Source organism: Xyrauchen texanus, chromosome 36 (genome assembly GCF_025860055.1).
Source record: "Xyrauchen texanus isolate HMW12.3.18 chromosome 36, RBS_HiC_50CHRs, whole genome shotgun sequence".
NCBI lineage: Eukaryota > Metazoa > Chordata > Actinopteri > Cypriniformes > Catostomidae > Xyrauchen > Xyrauchen texanus.
Window position 1 is genome coordinate 38,645,649 of NC_068311.1, and position 21,367 is coordinate 38,667,015.

Here is a 21,367-nt window from a genome sequence, read left to right on the forward strand (position 1 = left end):
GAGTCGGACTGTCCTGATCAACCAACGCGACGGGTTGGGGAGCGCAAGCCACGCCCCCAAACTCCGAGCGAGAGGGACCAAGGGGACTATAGCGTCGGACGTACCGGCAGGCGGGGCCTCGCGACGGGGCGGAGCCCGGGGTGCTGAGTCTAGGGACATTGAAGCACTTACCTGGCTCCTTGTGACCGCTCCCAGAACAGCCTGGGACGGGGGAGGAAGAATTTCGTCCTCGTGGCCCGCGGAGACCGTCGGCTCGGGGGCGGGGTTGTGTTGGGCTGGACGCGTGGAAGTGGAAGACCCGGTTCCAGGGCGCTGTACCTGCCAAAGAGAACCGGTGGCCGGCAGTCGTTATAACGACGGACGGGGAGACCGGAAGTGGAGCCCGGGGGCTGAGGAAACTGCTCTTTCTTTGAAAATGTGGGTACCGCAGCCCGTTGGGCGTGCGGTGAAATAAATTTCAAAAGGAAATAAGGATTCTCCACCCGCCCCTACGGCGGGGGAGGGAGTGGTCTGCTTACCAGCTCCCGAAGTGCAGTTCCCAGAGTCCCAGGGCTGCCCGTCTCAGGGGCGCTTTGAAGCCTTCTTAGGGTTCTTGGCGGCCGGCCGTGAGGCGGGGGGCATCGCCGTCCTGCGGGTAGCTCCGCGCCTGTGGCGAAGCTGGTGTTGGTACCGCAGGGGGACGCGCTGGGCGACGAGCAGACGGGGTGCGGGGCCTGTAGCTCCGCCTGGGCAGGATATGCTGTATAGCCTCCGTCTGCCTCCTTACCGTTGTAAACTGCCGGGCGAAGTCTCCAACGGTGTCGCCAAACAGCCCAACCTGGGAGATGGGGGCGTCAAGGAAACGAACCTTGTCAGCCTCTCACGACTCGACCAGGTTGAGCCATAGGTGGCGCTCCTGGACCACCAAGGTGGACATCGCCTGCCCGAGAGCCCGCGCCGTGACCTTCGTTGCCCGGAGGGCGAAGTCGGTCACCGAACGCAGCTCCTGCATTAAACCCGGTCAGGACTACACTCGTGTAGTTCTCTAAGTGCCTTGGCTTGGTGCACCTGCAGGAGTGCCATGGCATGTAAGGCGGAGGCGGCGTGTCCAGCAGCGCTGTAGGCTTTAGCCGTCAGAGACGACGTCAGCCTACAGGCCCTGGACGGAAGCGTCGGGCGGTTCTGCCAGGTGGAGGCGTTTTGCGGGCATAAGTGCACCGCGACCGCTTGGTCCACCTGGGGAATCGCCGTGTAGCCCCTTGCCGCCCCGCCGTCGAGGGTAGTGAGAGCGGAGGAGCTTACCGCTCGTGTGCGGGCAGTGAAAGGCGTGCGCCATGAGCGCGTAAGCTCCTCATGCACCTCCGGGAAGAAAGGAACGGGGGCAGAGCGTGGCCGTAAGCGGCGCTCTGGCCCCAGGAATCAATCGTCGAGCTGCGAGGGTTCGGGGGGAGCAGAGGGTTCCACTCCAGCCCGACACTCGCGGCTGCCCGGGCAAGCATGGCTGTCAGCTCCGCGTCAGCCTGCGACTGAGCCGCCGCACCCGAGAGTGGGAGCTCAGCCGAGTCTTCAGCGTCAGACATGACAAACCCGCTCTCTGATGGCGCGATCGAAATCTCATCGTCGTCAGACGCTCCGAACGTGATCGTGGGTCCGCTATGAAGCGAGCCGGCAACCGCGCCCCAGCGCTCGGTTGGAGCATACGAGCGTGGCGGGGAGTGGGAGGTCCGTGGTGTTGTACCCGGCGGAGAGGTTCCCACTGAGGTCCCCGTATCACCCCCAGCGCTAGCCGACACCGCCTCATACCCATAGGTAGAAGGACCGAGTCGGGGAGCGGCTGGGGTGCCCCGCGCTCTTACGAGTGCGAGGCGTGACCGCAGCGTAGCCATGGGCATGCTCTCGCAATGAGAGCATGAACCATCCACGAACGCTGACTTTGCGTGGGTAGCACCCAGGCACAAGAGGCAACGATCGTGGCCATCAGACGGGGAGAGAGAACGACCGCAACCAGGAAACACACACAAACGGAAAGACATCTTGAAAAAGACGCTTCACCGTTTGTGCCACTCTTTAATGTTTTTTATATTATATATATATATATATATATATACACGAGAGTATAAATGTATATATAAACGAAGTTATTCACTCCGTAACTCTTTTATCAGCTGCTGAAGCCCAGGGGTGTATGCTCAGCACAACGTAGTATGCGAGGGGAGGACCGCTGGAAAGCGCCGTAAAGCCAACAGCTTGCAGAGATGACTGGAACAGCAGAGGAGTTCAGCTCTATGACTGCTCTCTCGGCTCCGAAAAAGATATCTGATGTGTATTTGCAGCGTCACTCCTTTTATACCCGTATGTCCGGGGGAGTGGCATGCAAATTCCACACGCCAATTCTCATTGGCCTTTTCTCAAAATCAGAGATGGCCGTGCTCCGCAAGAGCGACCCCTAGTGTCAACTCAGCGACACAACGTCGACTGAGTGACAGACGGGGAACAGGAATTGACAAGACTAGGAAACAGGAACTAAACAGGAAATTTCAAAATAAAAGTACAAAAAAACAAAAGTCAAATGAGAATGTTACAGTGGTTAGCTGCTGGATTTAAATTTAGACCCTCAGAACAATTTAGACATGGGCATTGAACCCCATTGATGGCATTCTGGAAAATCATAAAGTGATCGTACAAGACTGAAATAAACTTTTCCAGAGAAATTTGAATCCACATTATAAATGGCAAATCAATAATGATTACCAGCAGTAATGAGTGCAGGAGGATATATCAGATCAATCACATCATTTTCAGTCTTCTTTGTCTCCGGATTTCCTCCTGCAGCATTAGTAACTTCTACAAAATCATCTTTCTCAGCCATCTGCAATGGTAAGAAACTAGTTCCAGAATGAGTTAGTGAAACAACACACATAATAATAACAAATGAAACACAGAATAGACACATGAATATGAAGTTATTAACATTCATATTTGAGGAAGTTATAATGTTCAATTTAATCTTAACCTTTCTCCATGGGCTTCACCTGCCCCAAAGACCAATTTTTAAATGATCCAAATCATTCTTAAATTTATTTTCCTTTAATTTTAGTCTCAAATGCATCATTTCAGTGTACCCATGATCAACCAAGACCTATTCTGTGTACTCTCTGAGGGTACACTATGTTTAAAAATAGTGTTTAGATGGCCAGTTTTTATAAAAAAATATTTTAATTATTTCTGGGGATATGTTTTATATTAAAGATACATATATTAATAAGTTATTTTATATATTGTATTCTAAGCTTGTTATGAGTTTATGCTGATCCCCACACAGGAAAAATGTTTATAATTAATTTGTGCCTATTTTGTTGAGGCAAGTCAGTTATTTCGTGCTTTTTTTTCCAAACCAGTTTTCTTATTTGTGTTTATGCTTTTGGCAGACACTTATATCAAAAGTGACTTACAGTGCATTCAGTGTATACATTTTCTTTGTTAGCCCGTAAGCGTCTCTTCGACCGGCGGCATCATTGAATAAACCTGTGTCTCAGCACCCATGAGACGTTGAGCGTACGTTTTTTTCTTTTTTTTCTTATTATTTAATTTATTTATGTTTTTGTCAATATGTGTTTCATATTGTCACCAGTATCAACAAATACTAGGTCTCATGGCGTCTGTGTCCACGGTGATCCCTTTGGGCCTGCTCCATATGAGACCGTTTCAGCTGTAGCTAAAAGCCAGGGGATTTCATCCAAGGGCCAGTCCCAGTGGGGCAGTGGTGGCTCAGTGGTTGAGGCTCAGGGTTACTGACCAGAAGGTTGGGGGTTCAAGCCCCAGCACCACCAAGATGCCACTGTTGGGCCCTTGAGCAAGGCACTTAATGCCAGGTTGCTCCAGGGGGATTGTCCCTGTAATAAGTGCACTGTAAGTCGCTTTGGATAAAAGCGTCTGCCAAATGCATAAATGTCTTAAATGTCCCCTAGGGCTAATAAGGGTTACGTGCTTCGTTCCCTTATTATGTGTTTCAGACCCCGGTTTCTTACCTTGGGTCCCACTCTAGGTGTGTCTCGTCGTCGCAGGCTGCTAACGACAGGTGCCTCCCTGACAGGCTGGGTAGCGGTCTTAAGTGGTCGTCCAGCTCAAGGGGATGGGAGGGTCGTCAGCTCGGTTGTCACAGTAACTGTCTCAAGTTGATGGCTTTATTTCTGGCTACCATGTCTTGGTGTGGGCGGGCAATACAGCGGTAGTCTCTTACATAAACCATCAAGTAGGTCCACGTTCACGTCAGCTAAATTTCTGGAATATCGGATTCTCCTTGGGGCCCAGGGCAAGCCCCTGTCACTCAGGGCAGTTTATATTCCAGGATGCCCGTATGTGGGAGCAGATTTACTGTCCAGACAGAAAATACCGACGGGTGAGTGGAAACTCAACCCCTAGGTAGTGGAACAAATCTGGGTGAGATTTTACAGGGTAGAAGAGGACCTCTTCGCCTCTATGAACAGCACAATGTCTCCTCTACTTCTCCCTGAGTGACCCAGCCCCCCCTGAGTCTGGACATGATGGCGCATACATGGCCCTGAATGCGTCTGTATGCGTTTTTCACCGGTTTCTCTGCTCCCGGGAGTCTTGGCCAGAGTTCGCCAGCAAGGGTCTTGCCTCTTACTGATAGCGCCATGCTGGCCGAACAGGGTATGGTTCTCTGAGCTAAAATCTCTCCTCGACGGCTCGCCTTGGGCGATTCCAGACAGGAGGGACCTTCTGTCTCTGGCGCAGCGGACGATATTTCATCCCCGGCCTGAATTGTGGAAACTTCATGTTTGGCCCCTGAAGGGTACCAACTGAGGGACACAAGGCTGTCACCTGAGGTTATTGAGACCATTCTTAGTGCTAGGGCTTCCTCTACCAGAAGAATCTACACCAATAAATGGGGTGTCTTCGAAAAGTGGTGCAGTTCACATGGTGCAGATCCAGTTCACTGCCAAATTGTTTCAGTTCTGGACTTTCTGCAGGAAAAACTGTCAGCAGGCATATGCCCTGCTACTCTCAGGGTTTATGTGGCCGCCATTTCGCCATGCCTTGATGGACGGGGTGCCTTTGGGGAGGCATCCTCTACTCGCTCTCGTCATTCGTGGAGCCATGCGACTGAGGCCTCCTGTTAGGACCAGAACTCCTTCATGGGACTTAGCAATAGTCCTTGAGGGTCTGGTTGAGACCCCTTTGAACCTCTAGAGTCAGCGTCTGACAGACTTCTAACTCTCAAGATGGTCTTTCTTATGGCGATTACCTCTCTTAAGAGGATTGGGGATCTACAGTCCTGTTTTGCCGGCCTGTTTAGAATTTTACCTAGGTATGGCCAAATCTATTCTGCATCCTCATCCTGACTACCTTCCTAAGGTGCCTTTTTCGACACTATGTCCTGTCACTCTTGAAGCCTTCTGCTCCCCACCGTTTTTAACACCTGAGCAGGAAAGACTTCACAGACTCTGCCCAGTCCGTGCCCTTCAGACTTATGTCCACTGCACTAGCCAGTGGCGTAAGTCAGGGCAATTATTTGTCTGCTATGGGGGATGCAACAGGGGGTGGCCGCCACCAAGCAGACTATGTCACATTGGGTGAGGGATACTATTGCCCTGGCCTATGAGGCGCGTGGTCAAGCTTCGCCAGTAGGTGTCAGGGCTCACTCCACCAGAGGGGTCGGCTCCTCTAAAGCCTTGGCTAGAGGGGTCCCTCTGCAGCAGGTTTGTGATGCGACAGGCTGGTCCTCTCCGCACACATTCATTGAACTTTATGGGTTAGATGTTCATGCTACTCCGGGCTCTTACGTCCTTGAGTCGACATCTCAAGCTCACGTCTGAACAAGTTTGTGATGCAGCAGGCTGGTCCTCTCCGCACACATTCATCAAATTTTATGGTTTAGATGTTTATGCTACTCCGGGCTCTTACGTCCTTGAGTCGACATCTCAAGCTCATGTCTGAGACCTCTCGCGTTCTTGTGAGCACACTTCACAACCGTAGGGGTCCGGACAGCCCCAGAGTGGCGGCGTGGGTATTGCGTTCCCAAAAGCGCTTAGCAAAGCGCAGCATCATAGTGAAGCTTTTTGTAAAGGGAACATCTCGGGTTACATGTGTAACCCTTGTTCCCTGAAAAAAGCGGAACGAGATGCTGCGCTTCTTTGCCGCACTGGGACGTCCCAGGACTGCTCTTCAGCAAAAGATATCTGACGACACGCTGGTGACTATTTATAGCTTGGCCACAGGTGCATCTAATGATCTCACCAGCCGAGGCTATAAATTCCGGTCAATGTTCATTGACGTGTTACACACATATTCACAGCTGGTCACAATGTAGGAGTGTTCCCAAAAGCGCTTAGCAAAGCGCAGCATCTCGTTCCACTTTTTTCAGGGAACAAGGATTACACATGTAACCTGAGACGTTTTCCTGATTAACAACTACTAATGAACCACTTACAAATCTAATACTCTAAACATTGCATTATCCATCAATAACTTAATCCGATGCAAATGAAATGCAAATTTTGTAGACTGCCACCACTGTGGGTCACATCTTGGATCAAACATGTATCTGTGTGGTCTCTTTCAGACAGAATTTTGCATTTTATTTGAAATAAATCTCTCTAAAATATATCATGATTTTTTCTCTCTCTCTCTCTCTCTCTGCTCAGTGTTATGGCATATGCCAAGTTCTCCACAGAGAGGCTTCTCTTATACAGTATTCTGAAAAACGTATCTAATTATTTATCTGCCTCCCAATTATATTTCTTTGAAACAAATTGATTTTTTCTTCATATTGATGTTTTTCTTATTATTCTTATGTGAACATATGTGATGTAATATCACCTGACATTTGCCTCAGGAGCACTTTAAACAAATGCAAATGTAATGGTTGAAATGTCATAATAAACTGTAACTAAGTTTATTGCCATGACAACTATAATTCTTCCATTTAAGCAGAGTAATCCTTCTGTACTTCCCCTCATTATTGCAACATGACTGGGTATTATTGTAATTGGAGAGAGAGTGGAAGATGGGTTGGAATGGAAGGAGAGGGGGTTTATTTGAGCATTCAATAACCCTTCCTTTATTTCTGCCTGCTTGATTGATGCCCTGAAACTGCCTGATATGCTTCTGATAACAATATAAAGGAGACAACAACAAAAAAAAGAAACAAAAAAACAAGAGGTAAATACTCAAGAGCTCAGAGAAGAGGTGCCCATTTATTTATTTTTAAGTTATCAAGGGCGATATGTAGAAAACGACCAAATTTTCAAGAAGAGCTTGATGTTTGTCATCACAAACATGGCATAGTGACAGTTTTACATTAAAGTGGTTAATTATATTACCCCGCTGTCACCCAAGATGACATTTTTAAAAAGTGACACCTTTACAGCCTGATAAATCAAATTTATGCTGAATAATGTACGTTGTGGCTGTCAGCGACACCCCCATTCTCCGAAGAGCAGTTGCAGTCATGCAGTATCTACATTTAAATTTCATCCTATTAGCATTTAATTTCTCTGTAGTCCTACACACTATTATAAGACCAATACACAGCAGCCCTTCCTGCATTCAAGAGCAATCTACAGTAAGCCCTTTAAATCTTCTTTCCCTTTAATTCTTCTTTTTTGAAAAATAAGAGGGTAAAATCTTGTAGTGGAGATATTGGAATTATTTCCAAGCCTTCTTTCGGTGTTCCTGTCAAATTTCTATGTTCTGACCTCATTGCATGTTGACACACATACACATGCACACACACACACACACACACACACACACACACACACACACACACACACACACACACACACACACAGACATCATGGTTTGCTGAGATTTTTTTCCATTTGTAAGATGTGATTTCATCAAGGAATTATTTATTTATTTTTTTTCAGTTTTAACCCTGTTTCTTAAATGCTTAATGTTTTTTGTAGCATCTTAATGAAATGTTCGGAGAGCGGAATGTCAGATTGTGGTTGACTTTTATAATCTTATTTCCTCCTAAACAAGGGTTAAGGCAAATCCATAATCAGTTTCTCTCTTTTCTAGACTCCGACGGAACAGGCAAATGCATGACTCCAGCAGGTGCTCCAAGCTGCAGGTATGATACCGTTTTTGATACACTCTTATTTATACTAATGAGTTAAAAACAAGCCCATGCTCCTTAAAGAGTTCTCAAATCTCCATTCATCAGTACACACCTCAATCGTTTACTGTGAACATGTGTTCTTTGAAGGGGGAGATCAGTACCTGTGCTGTTCTAATATTACTGTCACCGAGTCACAGGTTGTGGCTGTTGAAGGATGATATTCTACTACTACTACTACTTCTTTCTACTTATTTTCATTATCCAACAGAAATGCACCATAGGTACTGAACTTTTTATTTTTCCAGTTTAATGAATGAACAGGGTTGGGAGGGTTACCTAAAAAATTTGATACTGATGAGATACTCATACTAATGTTATTAGAATACTTTTAATTACCTCAAGGTCATTTAGTGAATAAACTAAAGAAAAAAAAGCAATATGATCTCGAATACTTTTTAATTATGCCTTCTGGATGCAAGCAAAACATGTTTGAATAATGTTATGAGTAATGTAGCTATTATGATATATGATTTAATATATATTATTATATAAGACAAAAACATGAAAAAGAGACACTGCCTCCTTAATTGGAAAACGAAATATATTCAAATGTAGAGCAACTCATGTGATTCTTCTTTCTACTTCATGTGGCGAAGTGAGCGGATCAAGGATAAAAAAAAACCCAAAGAGAGTCCTCAGATGATACACCTCTCAGGAGGTTTACCTCTACAGCAAATAGCGACTACGCCACCCTGGTCTAATTACCCAGGGAAATACCCAATAAGGGCACACAGGTTCGGTTTCTCTCACATAGACAATGAGACATGGATATGTTTATACCAAAAATATATTTATTCAATCAAAATAAAATAATTTAAAACACAGAAGAAAAGGGCATTCAATATGATGTAACAGGAATAAAGTCCCAATATAAAAATGCAAACAGCACAAAGCTGCTGTAATAGAACATCACAATACAAATTTACAAAATAACTCTTGAGCTGGGGCTTACCAGTAGCAAGGCAGGCTAGATACAGGGCTTTAATAATGCCCGCAATAATAAATACCCACACGTGCACCAGATCTCTCTCTCTCACACACACACACACACGCACACTCACACACTCCAGTGAGATTCACTGCAAAGGTATGCACACAGCACTCAGTGAAAAGATAAACACCACCACATGGGGACGACTAGCCTGACCACTCCAGACCCCCAGCTCCTGGAAAGACAAAAATAAAAACACAAATTAAGCTCAAAAGCCAGCAGAAACAAAACATAAAAACATTTAAAGCAACCACAACACTGAAACAAAACACTGAAACCCAAAACAGTAAAACAAAGCAAAGCAAAACAGTTAAACAAAAACAAAGCAAAGCAATTAAACAAAACCCCTAAAACAAAACAGCAACATTGATGCTTCAAGCCATGCAGCGACAGAGCAGGAAGAGATGTGCTAATGGGCTGATTTATTCACCTAAAATGTAAGGCAACATTGAAAAATTATCCACATACCTTTAAAGGTGGCCATAGAGACATAAGTGGATTTTACATACCAACATGCAGAGACCATACCATCTATCCAGCAGCAGATACTTCAATGTTCACTGAACGGGAAATTAATACACAGATCATGCACCTCAAAACCTGCGCAACATACTGAACACGCCCATAATAATAAACTGAGGATACACTTACCGAGCAGGAGAGCAGCAGTCACCGAACAACACACAGCATAAGAGCATTCATTATTGCGTAACGATCCGTCTCTAATGAGCAGCGATCAGCTGCACTATATGGCACAGCGAGCACACCCAAGCAGGCACCAGCTTTCCCAGCTAACTAAACGTTACAATTAGCGATATACAATAAGCAAACACATACCTCTGATGCAGAGCAGCGATCAGCCGCTCTATGCCGCACAGGAAACACTCCCTTGTGGACACCAGCTCTAACGAGGAGCAGCAGAAACAGCGATCAGCCGCACCATGCAGCACAGCAAACACACCTGAGCAAACACCAGCTCTAACACAGAGCCTTAGAAATCCGGAAACAGCTATAAGCTGAACAAGTGACGCACCGTCTAGCTGACCTGGTGACGCCTTTTTTATACCCCCCTAAATGCGGCTCAATAATAGATAAATGCCAAAGGGGTGTGGGCATCAAACAGCCTTAAAGATAGAGGCAAATAACTACATTTCACCACAATCTACCCCCCACTTTTGCATCGCCCGACCCGGCAATGGACTAACCAAATGATGACCACAGGAGTCAATTCCAAGGCCTGAAGATAGCAGTCACAGAGTTAGATACAAAATTAGAGGGGAGTAAAGCCCCCACTGTACGAGGAAGATGATGAAAATTAGTGGCGGCCAGCAGTTACTCGCCCCGTCTGTCACACCACAGTCTCACCTACTGCAGATTGCTCTACCGACAACAGGATCGATCCAGATGCGGAACTTACCTCTAACACCTCTGACTCACCGGGAGAATTTTCTGGTTCCACATGAACCAAGTCTGAAGTTGGTACCCTTCAGGGGCCAAGCATGAACGGTTCCACAACTCGGGCTGGGGATGAAATATTGTCCCCTGTGCCTGAGAAAGAAGGTTCTTCCTGTTTGGAATCGCCCAAGGCGAGCCATTGAGGAGAGATATTAACTCCGAGAACCATACCCTGTTCGGCCAGCGTGGCGCTATCAGTAAGAGTAAGAGTTCAGCCATCGCGTCCAGACCCAGGGGGGGCTAGGTGACTCAGGGAGAAGTAGAGGAGACATTGCGCTGTTCATAGAGGCGAAGAGGTCCTCTTCTGCCCTGTAAAATCTCACCCAGATTTGTTCCACTACCTCGGGGTGGAGTTTACACTCCCCCATCGGTATTTTCTGACAGTAAATCTCCTCCCACATACGGGCATCCAGGGATATAAACTTCCCCGAGTGACAGGAGCTTGCCATGGGCCCCAAGGAGAATCCAACGTGCCAGAAATTCAGCTGACGTGAACGTGGACCTCCTTGATGGTTTATGTAAGAGACTACCGCTATTGCCCACCCGCACCAAGACATGGCAGCCTCTGGAGGAAGTATTTCAGAGCCAGAAATACAGCCATCAACTTGAGACAGTTACTGAGACAACGAGCTGACAACCCTCCCATTCCCCTTGAGCTGTACGACCACTTAAGACTGCAATCCAGCCTGTCAGAGAGGCGTCTGTCGTTAGCAGCCTGCGACGACGAGACGCACCTAGAGTGGGACCCAATGTATGAAACCGGGGTCTGAACCACATAGAAAGGGAATGAAGCCCGCGGCGTGTAACCCTTATTTGCCTTAGGGGACCGGCACTTGGATGAAACCCCCTGGCTTATAGCCACAGCTGGAATGGTCTCATGTGCATAAGGCCCGAAGGGATCACCGCGGACGCAGATGCCATGAGACCTAGTATTCGTTGATACTGACGAGCCGTGCAACCTTGACCTAGTCTGACATTGCTCAGGGGGTTCTGAATAGAAATGATTCGTGCAGGAGACAATTGTGCCTGCATCGTGATCGAATTCCATATAACCCCCAGATAAGTGATTCCCTGGGTGGGAGAGAGAACGCTCTTTTGATGTTGAGTCTCAGACCCGGAGAAACCAGATGAGCTAAGACAATATCCCCGTGCTGAACTGCCAGTTCTTGGAACGGCGCTAGGATCAGCCAGTCGTCTATGTAATTCAGAATGTGGATGCCCCGGAGTCATAAATTATCCAGTGCTACATCCATGCATTTCATGAATGTTTGGGTTAATAGGGCTAGGACGAATGGAAGAACCCAATACTGGAAGGCTTCACCCCCGAAAGCGAACCTCAGGAACTTCAGGAAAATTTCTATATGAAGATATGCGTCCATGAGATCGATGGTGAACAGCCAAATGTGATGTTGGGCTTGTGACACGATCGTTTTGATAGTTAGCATCTTGGACTTGAACACCCTGACTAGGCACCCTGACTAGGCAGTTCAAGCCTTGAAGATCTAAGGTCGTATGTAACCCCCCACACTTCTTGGGAACCAGAAAGTATTCGCTGTAATAACCTGATTATTTCACTGGAAGGGGAACATGATCTACTATTTCACAGTTCTTTCGACAGTAGAAATGCCTGCTCCGGTTTAAGGTAGTGGGGACCAAGCCGTTGAAACACGGAGGGAGGCGAGCTAATTGAATTCTGTAGCCCTTTTCTACTGTTCTTAGGACCCACATAAAAATATCTGGTAGAAGTTTCCACGCTGCCAGGTAATCTGAGATGGGTATTAATTTAAGACTTCCTGTTGAGGGGGTGTTGAGTGTTCCGCGTCCTGGATAAATGCAGGAAGCAGCGAAAGACCCAACTTTTTGATGGAAGTCTCTACCTCCCGAAACACCAGAGGTGGCTGGAATGGAGAGGTTTCGTGGGGTACTGGAAGGAGCGAAGAGTGCGCGCCCCGTTCCAAGGGGAGCTACTCCCACAAGATTAAGTGCAAGACCGTCAGGGTTTCTTTCTCTTAGAAATTAGTGTCCTGAGGTCTTGCTTTGGGGGCTGCTGAGGGCGCGAGACTGTCCCCAATCTTTGCAAGGGGGAGCACGACTCGCCACGCTTTGCTTCTGAGCCTCCCTTCTAGAAGGACTGAGGCAGGTCTGGGTGGCCGACGGGCCCACCCCCTGAGTGCGGCGAGGAAGAAACTGCCCAACAGCTTCTTCGTGGCTTTCCGCCTCCTGGAACCTGGAGATAACTGTGTTCCCCGAATAGGCCAGTAGGCGAAGCGGTACCTGCACAAAGGTCCTTCAGCAGGTGATCCTGGTACGCCTGTAACACTGGCATCGTGTGCAGAGCAGCACCAGCCTGACCCACTGCTTGATAAGCCCTCCCCACTAAGAGTTAATTCTGCAAGGCTTTGTGGGTAGAGAGGGTTTTTTTTTATTTATATTTATTTTTAAGTGACAATGCCGAAACCGGCGAGAGATAACCCGCAAGTGTTTCTTCTACCGGCGGCATCACCGAATCCCCTGATCTTCAGCACCCACGATAGTCGAATATGTCAACGCCGAGGGCACGAAGACACAGGAAGTATAAGGATTCCTCCATGAATGAGAATACTTGTTATGGAGGTCATGGAGAAAAAGGAAGGGACTGATATAGCGTTCCCTTCCCTCTTTTATTTATTCATTTTGGCCACCAGACAGAAATGTGTCCTTCTTGTTTGGAGCGTTTGGGGGTGGGGTCTGTTGTTAGCCGCTTTATTATTGTGCGTGGAACGTACAGAGATTCAGCACCCCCCCTCATGAACTGAAGAGGCGCCGAGGTGCGCTTCAGGCTTACGAGAAGGATCAGCTGGATCTGGGGAGAGAGCATGGGAAAGGGACAAACCCGTCTCTAGCTCCTCAGCCAGATCCATGAGAGAGCCCCATGAATGAAGTGTGGGCGCTGACTCCCGGAAGTAAGCGAGGCGAGCGCGAAGCATTTTGACCAAAAACAAATCGCAATGCTCCCACCTGCCGCGCTCCAACGCGAGAGCAGCATGCTCTTCCCCCAAACAAACAAAGCAAAACTGATGCATGTCCCTCTCGGCCATAGAGCGTAAAAAAGGGAACACGCATCGTTTGCTCTGACTTTCAGTCATTCTCTCTCGCTTTTTTTTTTAAGAAAGAAGTGAAAGGAGAAAAGGTTCACTGCGCACTGCCTAACCAATTCTAACTCCTAACAGAGGAAAGAAAGTTTGACAGGCTTGTATAAACACACACACACACACACACACACACACACACACACAGAGTGATCTCTGAAGACAAAGAATCTGACGATGCTCCGGCCAGCCCCAGGTGCATCCAATGATTACACTGGCAGAGGCTATATATTCCGGTCAATGTTCATTGACGTGTTACACACATATTCACAGCTGGTCACACGCATGAAGGTGTTCCCAAAGCACTTCCAGCGCAGCATCAGAAGTGTAGCTTTATGAAAAGGGAACTGCAATCTGATTACATAGTTTTTATGTAACTGTAATTGATTACAGTTTCACATTTTTGTATCCTTATACGTAATAATATTACAAGTATTCCATTATTGCCCAAGACTTCAAATGTGAACAATATCAACTGTGATCTTCTTGACAAACATTCTTGCCTCATTTAATAAAAAAGGAAAATTCACTATAAGATGTAGTAGCATAAGATTTATGCTACTACAATGTATAAAAAAATTCACTAAAACAATATACACAAAATTTTATAAATATTATGAAGTATACAGTATTTCAAAGTCTTAAACAGTACACCATCCTACACACACACAACATTTGAGTTTATTTGCATAATATACATAAACGTCAGGGTTACTGTTGTAACCTCTGTACCCTGAGGGAGGGAACAAGACGTTGTGTTGAATGAAGTGACACAAGGGGTCTTCCTTAGGAGCCTTGCATACCTCTGAACTTGAGAAAAGGCCAATGAGAAATTGGCAAACAGAATTTGCATGTCCCACCCCTGGACATATACTAACTGCCTATTAGCAATTGATAGTATAGCTGTATGTCAACTGTAGCACGCCCGCCGTCCGACTGGCGTTGCTGCAGTGAATGAATTCTGTTTGGTAAAACAATGAGACAGACAAAGTTGTGCTGTTATCAGTAACGAGTCGCTCTTGTAATGGCGGCTTCTTCTCCGCGACTCAAAGTTACTCCGATAATCTCCGATCAGCACACTGTCTCCCCCTACTGTCCACTGAGTGTATTACTCATCACAAATCCAGCATAATAACAGTAATTGAATCAATATCATAAACATAATAAAATAAATCAAATACATAAAGAAAAATAGAATTATTCCTGTGACTATACATACAGGCTGTCACACAACCAACAGACTAACTGCCCATTAACAATTGATTGTATATTTGTACGTGTCCACCAACAGACTAACTGCCCATTAGAAATTGATTGTATAACTGTATGTCCACCAACAGACTAAATAACAATTTCCAATTGATTGTATAGCTGTATGAGTCCACCAACAGACTAACTTCCCATTTCCAATTGATTGTATATTTGTATGTGTCCACCAAAAGACTAACTGCCCATTACCTATTGATTGTTTAGCTGTATATCCACCAGCAGACTATCTGCCTATAAGCAATTGATTGTATAGCTCTATGTGTCCACCAACAGACTAACTGCCAATTTCCAATTGATTTCATAGCTGTATAGCCACAGGCAGAGTGGCTATACACAGGCAATTGCCCATTTGCAATTGATTGTATAGCTGTATGTAAGCCAACAGAGTAAATAACCATTTCCAATTGATTGTATAGCTGTATGAGTCCACCAACAGACTAACTTCCCATTTCCAATTGATTGTATATTTGTATGTGTCCACCAACAGACTAACTGCCCATTAGAAATTGATTGTATAGCTGTTTGTCCACAAGCAGACTAACTTCCCATTTCCAATTGATTGTATATTTGTATGTGTCCACCAAAAGACTAACTGCCCATTACCTATTGATTGTATATCTGTATGTCCACCAACAGATTAACTTCCCATTTCCAATTGATTCTATATTTGTATGTGTCCACCAAAAGACTAACTGCCCATTAGCAATTGATTTTAGAGCTGTATGTCCACAAGCAGACTAACTTGCCATTTCCAATTGATTGTATATTTGTATGTGTCCATCAAAAGACTAACTGCCCATTAGAAATTGATTGTAGAGCTGTATGTCCACAAGCAGACTAACTGTCCATAAGCAATTTATAGTATAGCTGTATGTCCACCAACAGACTAATTACCAATTACCTATTGATTGTATAGCTGTATATCCACCAACAGACTATCTGCCCATAAGCATTTTATTGTATAGCTGTATGTGTCCACCAACATACTAGCTGTCCACTAGCAATTGATTGTATATTTGTATGTGTCCACCAAAAGACTAACTGCCCATTAGAAATTGATTGTAGAGCTGTATGTCCACAAGCATACTAACTGCCCATTTCCAATTGATTGTATAGCTGTATGTGTCCACCAACAGACTAATTGCCCATTAACAATTGATTGTATAGCTGTACGTCCACCAACAGACTAATTGCCCTTTTGAAATTGATTGTATAGCTTTATGTCCACCAAAAGACTAACTGCCCATTTGCAATGTATTGTATAGCTGTGAGTCAACCAACAGACTAACTGCCCATTTGCAATTGATTGTATAGCTGTATGTCCACCAACAGACTAACTGCCCATTAGCAATTGATTTTAGAGCTGAATGTCCACAAGCAGACTAAATTCCCATTTCCAATTAATTGTATATTTGTATGTGTCCACCAAAAGACTAACTTCCAATTTCCAATTGATTTAATAGCTGTATATCCACAGGCAGACTAACTGCCCATTTACAATTGATTGTATAGCTGTATGTCCACCAACAGACTAAATAACAATTTCCAACTGATTGTATAGCTGTATGAGTCCACCAACAGACTAACTTCCCATTTCCAATTGATTGTATATTTGTATGTGTCCACCAAAAGACTAACTGCCCATTACCTATTGATTGTTTAGCTGTATATCCACCAGCAGACTATCTGCCTATAAGCAATTGATTGTATAGCTCTATGTGTCCACCAACAGACTAACTGCCAATTTCCAATTGATTTCATAGCTGTATAGCCACAGGCAGAGTAACTGCCCATTTGCAATAGATTGTATAGCTGTATGTAAGCCAACAGAGTAAATAACCATTTTCAATTGATTGTATAGCTGTATGAGTCCACCAACAGACTAACTTCCCATTTCCAACTGATTGTATATTTGTATGTGTCCACCAACAGACTAACTGCCCATTAGAAATTGATTGTATAGCTGTTTGTCCACAAGCAGACTAACTTCCCATTTCCAACTGATTGTATATTTGTATGTGTCCACCAAAAGACTAACTGCCCATTAGAAATTGATTGTAGAGCTGTATGTCCACCAAAAGACTAACTGCCCATTACCTATTGATTGTATATTTGTATGTGTCCACCAAAAGACTAACTGCCCATAAGAAATTGATTGTAGAGCTGTATGTCCACAAGCAGACTAACTGTCCATAAGCAATTTATAGTAGAGCTGTATGTCCACCAACAGACTAATTACCCATTACCTATTGATTGTATAGCTGTATATCCACCAACAGACTATCTGCCCATAAGCATTTTATTGTATAGCTGTATGTGTCCACCAACAGACTAACTGCCCATTTCCAATTGATTGTATAGCTGTATATCCACCAACAGACTAACTTCCAATTTCCAATTGATTTAATAGCTGTATATCCACAGGCAGACTAACTGCCCATTTACAATTGATTGTATAGCTGTATGTCCACCAACAGACTAAATAACAATTTCCAACTGATTGTATAGCTGTATGAGTCCACCAACAGACTAACTTCCCATTTCCAATTGATTGTATATTTGTATGTGTCCACCAAAAGACTAACTGCCCATTACCTATTGATTGTTTAGCTGTATATCCACCAGCAGACTATCTGCCTATAAGCAATTGATTGTATAGCTCTATGTGTCCACCAACAGACTAACTGCCAATTTCCAATTGATTTCATAGCTGTATAGCCACAGGCAGAGTAACTGCCCATTTGCAATTGATTGTATAGCTGTATGTAAGCCAACAGAGTAAATAACCATTTTCAATTGATTGTATAGCTGTATGAGTCCACCAACAGACTAACTTCCCATTTCCAATTGATTGTATATTTGTATGTGTCCACCAACAGACTAACTGCCCATTAGAAATTGATTGTATAGCTGTTTGTCCACAAGCAGACTAACTTCCCATTTCCAACTGATTGTATATGTGTATGTGTCCACCAAAAGACTAACTGCCCATTACCTATTGATTGTATATCTGTATGTCCACCAACAGATTAACTTCCCATTTCCAATTGATTCTATATTTGTATGTGTCCACCAAAAGACTAACTGCCCATTAGCAATTGATTTTAGAGCTGTATGTCCACAAGCAGACTAACTTGCCATTTCCAATTGATTGTATATTTGTATGTGTCCACCAAAAGACTAACTGCCCATTAGAAATTGATTGTAGAGCTGTATGTCCACAAGCAGACTAACTGTCCATAAGCAATTTATAGTATAGCTGTATGTCCACCAACAGACTAATTACCCATTACCTATTGATTGTATAGCTGTATATCCACCAACAGACTATCTGCCCATAAGCATTTTATTGTATAGCTGTATGTGTCCACCAACATACTAGCTGTCCACTAGCAATTGATTGTAGAGCTGTATGTCCACAAGCAGACTAACTGCCCATTTCCAATTGATTGTATAGCTGTATGTCCACAAGCAGATTAACTTCCCATAAGCAATTGATTGTATAGATGTATGTCCCCCAACAAACTTACTGCCCATTAGCAGTTGATTGTATAGCTTTATGTCCACCAAAAGACTAACTGCCATTTGCAATGTATTGTATAGCTGTGAGTCCACCAACAGACTAACTGCCCATTAGCAATTGATTTTAGAGCTGTATGTCCACAAGCAGACTAACTTCCCATTTCCAATTAATTGTATATTTGTATGTGTCCACCAAAAGACTAACTGCCCATTTCCATTTGATTGTATAGCTGTATATCCACCAACAGACTAACTTCCAATTTCCAATGGATTTAATAGCTGTATATCCACAGGCAGACTAACTGCCCATTTGCAATTGATTGTATAGCTGCATGTCCACCAACAGACTAAATAACAATTTCCAATTGATTGTATAGCTGTATGTGTCCACCAAAAGACTAACTGCCCATTACCTATTGATTGTTTAGCTGTATGAGTCAACCAACAGACTAACTGCCCATTTCCAATTGATTGTATGTTTGTATGTGTCCACCAAAAGACTAACTGCCCATTAGAAATTGATTGTAGAACTGTATGTCCACAAGCAGACTAACTTCCCATTTCCAATTGATTGTATATTTGTATGTGTCCACCAAAAGTCTAACTGCCCAGTACCTATTGATTGTATATCTGTATGTCCACCAACAGATTAACTTCCCATTTCCAATTGATTCTATATTTGTATGTGTCCACCAAAAGACTAACTGCCCATTAGAAATTGATTTTAGAGCTGTATGTCCACAAGCAGACTAACTTCCCATTTCCAATTGAATGTATAGCTGTATATCCACCAACAGACTATCTGCCCATAAGCATTTTATTGTATAGCTGTATGTGTCCACCAACATACTAGCTCTCCACTAGCAATTGATTGCATAGCTGTATGTGTCCACCAACAGACTAACTGCCCATTTCCAATTGATTGCATAGCTGTATGTCCTCCAGCAGATTAACTGCCCATAAGCAATTGATTGTATAGCTGTATATCCACCAGCAGACTATCTGCCTATAAGCAATTGATTGTATAGCTCTATGTGTCCACCAACAGATTAACTGCCCATTTCCAGTTGATTGTATAGCTGTATGTCCACCAACAGACTAACTGCCAATTTCCAATTGATTTCATAGCTGTATATCCACAGGCAGAGTAACTGCCCATTTGCAATTGATTGTATAGCTGTATGTAAGCCAACAGAGTAAATAACCATTTCCAATTGATTGTATAGCTGTATGAGTCCACCAACAGACTAACTTCCCATTTCCAATTGATTGTATATTTGTATGTGTGTCCACCAACAGACTAACTGCCCATTAGAAATTGATTGTATAGCTGTTTGTCCACAAGCAGACTAACTTCCCATTTCCAAATGATTGTATATTTGTATGTGTCCACCAAAAGTCTAACTGCCCAGTACCTATTGATTGTATATCTGTATGTCCACCAACAGATTAACTTCCCATTTCCAATTGATTCTATATTTGTATGTGTCCACCAAAAGACTAACTGCCCATTAGCAATTGATTTTAGAGCTGTATGTCCACAAGCAGACTAACTGTCCATAAGCAATTTATAGTATAGCTGTATGTCCACCAACAGACTAATTACCCATTACCTATTGATTGTATAGCTGTATATCCACCAACAGACTATCTGCCCATAAGCATTTTATTGTATAGCTGTATATCCACCAGCAGACTATCTGCCCATAAGCATTTTATTGTATAGCTGTATGTGTCAACCAACATACTAGCTCTCCACTAGCAATTGATTGCATAGCTGTATGTGTCCACCAAGAGACTAACTGCCCATTTCCAATTGATTGTATAGCTGTATATCCACCAACAGACTAACTTCCAATTTCCAATTGATTTAATAGCTGTATATCCACAGGCAGACTAACTGCCCATTTGCAATTGATTGTATAGCTGTATGTCCACCAACAGACTAAATAACAATTTCCAATTGATTGTTTAGCTGTATGTGTCCACCAACAGATTAATTTCCCATTTCCAATTGATTCTACATTTGTATGTGTCCACCAACAGACTAACTGCCCATTTCCAATTGATTGCATATCTGTATGTCCACCAACGTGTGTCCACCAACAGACTAACTGCCCATTTCCAATTGATTGTATAGCTGTATGTCCACCAACAGACTAACTGCCAATTTCCAACTGATTTCATAGATGTATATCCACAGGCAGACTAACTGCCCATTTGCAATTGGTTGTATAGCTGTATGTAAGCCAACAGACTAACTTCCCATTTGCAATTGATTGTAGAGCTGTTTGTCCACCAACAGACTAAATAACCATTTCCAATTGATTGTATATTTGTCACGAATGAAGCTCGGAAGCAAGTTGCAAGTGACACTAGGTTTATTAACAGTAATTGTGAAACAAGGGAAAAAAATCCAGGGTGAAGGTCTAGTGACGCAGGGACTCCAATGGTCAGATGAATGAGGTGAGAGAAGTGACGAGGAGTGCTGAACAAACACAACGAATCCAGATAACATCCAACGGAACACGAAACAGGAACCACGAAGGCACCGGACTGGAACTCAGAGGGATCAACACAACCGGACATCACAAACAACGATCTGACAAAGGAGATGAGAAAGTGGTGAGTATTTAAAGGGTAATGGAATGAGTTGCAGCTGGTGAAGAGGAGTGATTGCAGCTGATAGTTGATCACGTAAACGAGTTGTCACGCCCACCACATCCACAGACATGTAATGGACAAAGCACGAGACAAGGAAGAGACGTAGGATTTATGACAGTAAATCCGTGACAGTACCCCCTCCTGGCGTTCCCAGGCTCCCTTACCTGCCGATTGTAGTTATCGATAAGGGAGTGATCCAGAATGTCTCTG